Source organism: Alosa pseudoharengus, unplaced genomic scaffold (assembly GCF_046254945.1).
Source record: "Alosa pseudoharengus isolate Yale_2024_CS ecotype anadromous, Long Island Sound unplaced genomic scaffold, YU_APseudo_1.1 YU_APseudo_1.1_scf_10, whole genome shotgun sequence".
Classification (NCBI taxonomy): domain Eukaryota; kingdom Metazoa; phylum Chordata; class Actinopteri; order Clupeiformes; family Clupeidae; genus Alosa; species Alosa pseudoharengus.
In genome coordinates this window covers 35,746,842-35,753,315 of record NW_027468565.1, presented here as the reverse complement: position 1 = coordinate 35,753,315, position 6,474 = coordinate 35,746,842, and positions in this window count along the sequence as shown.

Here is a 6,474-nt window from a genome sequence, read left to right as displayed (position 1 = left end):
TGCGAGAAAGAGTATGTGCATGTGAGACAATATCCTCTTCCAGCAACCCTTCGCTCAACACCACCATCTACAGGCCAATGAGTGTACAGTCGCTAAATGTACACATAACTTAATTTTTTTAGACCCCTCCATGGATGAAATTCTATGAAACTTGGCATACCCCCAGAGAATGCCAGGTTAATCATACACATAACATTTAGTGCAGTTCTGAACATCTTAACTGAAGATAGGGGTGATTAAAGCAGAATGATATTACATTTTCATTTTTTACCGGTGTAAGGCCCGTCTTTTGCCCAAACCTTATGCATTTCTAAAGAATGCCTTTTTGCATTCAATTTACATGTGTGGATGCCTGTGTTTGATCTGTATTGTCTTAGCTGGCCATGGCCAAAGATCCCCAACACCCGCTCATGCATAAAGTGTGACCATTTGTTCCTTGTTCTGGCCCCACTACTGAGAGATAGCTCAGTCCTGGGCCTACTTGATATCTTTTGGTGAGATAGGCCAACCTCATTATCATACAGTATTGCTCTGTAAATATGTGTTGTGAATAATACATTCATGTTTGGTCTTGAATTAATACTTGTAATGTGGGCAACAGTCTGATTATGGTTTTGGTACAATTGAATGTATCTGTGTATAGTTGTAGATTAAGAATTAAACTGTAGCATAAAGTTGTGATATCCACCTGGGCCACACCCATCCACCTCAGACAACAAAGGCTCTGATGAGTCGGGGGTGGCCCAAGTGAATGATAAAAGTGGAGGCTCTGGTCCTCCAGGCTCTTCTCTTCTTCTGTCTTCTTTCCCATCTTGGGGTTTCTTTTCCCATCTTCTCCTCTTTTCCATCTTGGACCTCTTCTCTGGGTCTCTCTCTTTTTCCCCTTTCTCTCTCCCCCTTTCCTATCTCTGGGTTTGTATTGTTTTATCTGGTGTATCAGTTATCTCTAACTTGTCAAGTTTACCTCTGTGAATTGGTTAAGTTTCCTTTATTAACATTTGCTTCTTTGTTACAGTAGACTATGTACGTTTACTTGTACATTCAACTGAAGTGATATGGGTTACATTTACCTTTAAGACTTAATGTCTATTAAATTGTTCATTTGCCTACCAATCGGACAACTTCAATTCTCGTAGTGTGCCATGTCATTCTCCTCCATAGCTGATAAACTAGTTACTTGGTAATTGATTGGTGATACAAATTATTAATCAAATGGAGTCAGATGAACGAGTATGTAATAACATCATTGCCATTTAACTCTTCACCCTACTTGTCCACACAAGCTCCTTTAAGTGATGATATAGCTCGACGTCTCTATCTTTCCGAGGCTATATATATATCATTTCTGAAGGCGTTCTTCTTACACCGGGTAGCCCCCAGGGACCAAACAAAACATTTCCGTAAAAGTCACCAAATTTCATGTGCCCCGGTGTTTCGGTGTTCGGTGACCAAAAATTCAGGTAGTAGATGACAGGAAAAAAAAAAAAAAAAACTTTGACAATCCCTATATGACCCTATATGACCGCTTCGCTAGCGGCGGTCATAAAAAGTGGTTCACTTGGCAGAGCCTGTTGAAAACTTTTGAGCAGGCCATATTAGCCTAGGCTATAGCCTATTTGTTACCGTGGCTTTTGTTGAGAAACAAATAGTTTGCAACAGAATACGATGAACTTGAATCAAACATTCTTTAGAACTAAGCTGATCAACCGTCTGCCATTTTCCTTGACAGCGGTCTGTTGTACTTAGCAACGGTCTGTTATCGAGAAATAGCAACCCACTGAACGTTGGGAAGGCCCAGAGCCTTATAGATCAGAGAGTTGCGACAATGGGTGTTCAAAATTCGTTAAGGTCACGTGGTTCATGTAAACTTTAAAGAGTTCCCGGAAGTGATTGACAATGGATTAGAATGCATTAAATAGGCTACTGTTCAATGATAGACAGAGCCACGATTTTACGTAATTGACAGTCAATAAATGCATTGATATACAATATTTATAACACAGTGTAATTATTGTGTAAACTGTGTAGTTATCCTACCATTACAACAATATTAAATTAAATTCCAGACCTTATATCGTAGCCTGCTAAATATAGGAAGGTGACCTTTTTTTCTCCCTTTTACGTATGTGTCACTTAATATTAGGCCTAATTTCTGTACAAAACCAAGACGGGAGATTCTTTAGAAAACGCAATTGCACCCACCCAAGTGTATCTAAATTATCGTTATAAAAAAAATGACCTTGTACAGTAACTCGAAAAGCTGTAAACAGTTTTTTGAGACTGTGTGTAGCCTACAAAAGAGCATGGAGCTCCAGTGAAATTTTTATTTTGCAACTAGAAACTGTAACACAGCTAGTCTAACATTAACTTGTTTGAGTTTTCTCCCCAGCGTTTGGTAGTCACTGATCTGAGCTAATGAGCGAATTACCTGAAGTAGCCTATCGTCGCGGAAGAATAAAAATAAGTTTTTTAACATCTCTCCAGTGTAATGGTGGGCATGTTAAGTTAACCGTGGCATTACCTACACACTAATCCCATGGTAATGCGAGTGATCGTAATAAAATATAAAACGTGACATGTAGGCTAAGTCCTTCGATAAATAACCAGGCTATGAACTCAAACATGAACAGCATTGGTCATCGTTTGTCATTCACCGTGCTGTGAACAGCATTACGATGCTAGGCTAAAGAGCTTGAGATTCAGACAGGTTAGCACCTGGGAATGGTTGTGCATCGTGTCAGAAAATAGCAATTTGATCAGTGATCATGCATCATATGAGCGCAAGCTTGGTTTGAAACTTTTTGGAGATGGGGATTTTACACGATCCTTCATCACTGGGCTAGTGTGCCCTGCTGTGTTAATATGACCGTGCTGATGCTAACAGCTGCAGCTCCCTTAAATCTAGGTTCTCATGCATATTAGGCTAGCTTTTGCCAATGAAAATGAATGCAAAATAATAATAAAAAAAACAGCCCTGCTCCTAACTGAAGAAACGTTTACGTTACCAACAATGTTAACAACAAACTCAGCTTCACTGCTGCAAGTAGGCCTACAAAGTTGGCTGTAAATATGCTTCGCCATATTTAACGAACCAGCTAGCTTTGTGATAACAAAATCTTACCTTTTATGTGTTTAGTCCACTGAAAGTTATCCACATATCAAACGATTAAATCCACAGTTATGAAGGAACTGTTTTGGGGAGGCAGTTGCACTTTATCCCATTTTTGCTGCCCTTTTTAAAATTAAACCACTTAAATCCATAGCCTAGATGAGCATTGCACATAACGTTACAACTATGATGACATGATAAAGCTAAATGCCCAAAACACATCACGTCATAAAAGTTGTAGGCTACAAATGCAAAAACATGACAGCTTGTTCGTGGTGTAGCCTAGTGCTGCCTAATGGGATAGGCAGGTTTATCTTGTATTAGGTTATATTATGTGTGGCAAATGTATTGGGCTTTAGCCTCTTTTAATTTATTTCATAAGATCTGATAAAAACTGAGCAGCAGAAAAGCTGTCATAGTCGATACATAAATAGTTTATTATTATAAATAGGTTATTAATACTATTACTTTACTACTTTATTACTGTTATTATTATTATTATTTGGATGAGCCAATAATGTAAATCTGAGTCTGAAATGTTGGCTACAAACAGTATACTGCTGTAACTGTACTGCTGCTATTATTTATTGTTAACTTCTGGGAACTATTTGAGGCTTCCATTAGCCGCCATTGTTGGAAAAAAATGGAACATTAGCGTCAATGGAGTTGTCGCAACTCTATCTATATGGCTCTGGGAAGGCCCATTTAAGTGAATGGAACATTCTATTTCCCGATAATGACCAGCGTTCTATGCGCTGATTTGCAAAAACTTTAATCTAAATCTGAACATTGGATAAAACCAGGTTTAAAATAACTTTTTCATTGTGTTGACATAGGCCTAGGGTATTAGATGAGAAGTCTTTGACATAGGGCATTATGGATATCTCTAAGTTATTCAGTAAATCAGAAAATACTGACAATAGGAACACCCAGAGCCGTATACCTTTATATGGCTCTGGGAACACAATACATGGATTTCTATGCAACGTCACGAACCAAGTACGCAACCAAGAGGCAGAAAGCACCATAGAACAGCATAGAGTAATGCAAAAGAGCAAAAGAATAAAATGATTTTTTGTGCTAAAAACTGTACCAATTCGAAATCATGATGGTTAGAGAATGTTAAATATGTTCAATATCCCTAACGGAATGCATGTCTTCGCCAAAAATGACAAAATACGATGTTATATTAATAATGCAAATGAACGGCAAACTTTGAAATATAGTCTGAAATGAGATGTTATTATCATTAAGACAACAGGGGTATACAATAAAATCCGATTGTAGCTTACAGCAGCCGACTATTTAGGGTAAGTTTATAACGTTGTGGACGGCCACCAAGCGTCTTCTGCCACATGGCTGCGTGCGCATCTAGTTTTGTTGGTAAACGGGAAACCCGTGTATAGTTTATTTTACTGTCTATGGTGTATAGGCGCAGCAGCACAATGATATCACGCAGCACCTGAAAATAGCCCCCGTAGGCTAACTTCCAGCAGCAAGGTTGAGCTGCAGCAGATTAATTGGTTAGTGATTCCGCCTGAATGAGCAATGAGGTAGAGGTCTGCACTCCCGCGGTAAACCCGCGGGTCCTGGCGCAAAAGAGTGCGGCGCGGGACAACTTTTGAAAGCTCTTTGCGGGAGCGGGCGGGATGAGAGAGGTGCGTTCGAAGGTGCGGGACAAACTGATGATTCACTGCACTCCCGCAAATTAAATATGTGCGTAAAATTAAATATGGAAATGATGAAAAGTAGTGTTAATATAGTTAAGCTGGATGTTCTGTTAGGCAGCATTAAAAAAACGGGGTTTAAGCATAACTGACGGATAGTAGCCTAAGCCTATATTGTCGTTTACGTGGGTTCAATTTGTTCCTGCTGCTCATTGTCAAAACTCGAAATCGAAAGCATGACAGAGGAAGAGGGTACCAGACTAGGCCTACTTCAGTTGTTAGTCTACATTCAGAACCAAGAACCAAGAAACTGACATCTGGAGTCTTTCTCAGGTGTGTGTGCTCCTTCCGTGAGACAGAAATGGAAAAAATGAAAAATGAAAAAATGAAATCTCTCCTGCATGCGGGCTTTAGCGGGCGGGAGCGGGACATCATGTTACAGATGCGGGTGGGAGCGGGACTAAAAATGACACATTAATGCGGGAGCGGGCAGGAGCGGGACAGAATATTGCGGGAGCGGGACTGAAAAATCAGTCCCGCAGACCTCTACAATGAGGGTATAGTTCCATGTCAAATCAGCATAAAAAAAACCGCCACATTTCATTTTCTGTTGGTCTTATTACACTTTCTAACTTGAGAGGAGACAAGTTTTAAATAGGAAAATTACCGGATATCTTAGTCACTTTTAAACGTGATGCTAGCAGGCGAGATGCTAATGGTCTAATCCGATTCAATGATCTATGCTAGCCTGGAGCTAAAATTGGTATCGCCAGATTCAGGGAACAGTAAAAACCAATTGTTTGAAGGGAAGGTGGAAAATGACTGATGGTGGATAATGACCAAATGTTGGAATTTCCCTTTAAGGTGTTGGGAGGGAGGTTTACTTACTGCACAGCTATGTAACTGACTACTTTTAGCCTACACTGCCCTCTTTTAGGTGATGTACTTTAGCTCTTTACTACTGTTCTAGTTTGCATAAAATATACATTTATTTTTTTATTCTTTATCGCAGTAATAGGCCTAGTCTATGCTCAGAGCCTAACCTAGTCATTCAAAAATAAAATATTAATTTTAAAGTATTGATCCTATGCATTAAAATACTAATACACAAAGGTCAGTCTGACTAATTAAAAACAAAAAAAAAAAAAAAAAAAAAAAATCCAGTCTTGATTCCACTCAACTGAAATATTTAAATTCCCATCCCTAGTTGACATAGTATTTATACTTGGATATTAAAGTGAGAGTTTTTAGTTTGGTAGAGTTCACAGTCATGGAGCCTGAAACGGAGGAATGCTACTTCTGTTGGAAATTCAACTGCCATTTGAAGGATTCATTGATTCGTTACTGAGCCCAACCAGTCTATCAGAAAATTTCAAACTTGCACCAGACTGCACTAGAGGAAACGTGTACATATTCAGAATTATTACAGGAGATATCTGAAATTATGAATTCATTATTTGACATAGAAAAGGGTTACATTTTTTTTCCCAATTTGAATGCATGAAGTATTGTCTGAATAACTATCACACAGAACACTGTATTTTAGTACATTTTATTTGAGTTGATTTGCATTTGATATGAGTAGGCCTACTCACCTTGAAATTAGAGGTATTTCCTATTTTGTTTTTCATAATTTTGGCACATTGAACTTTTACATTAAACTACAGAAAACTTGTAATACATTTCTTTCATATTAAT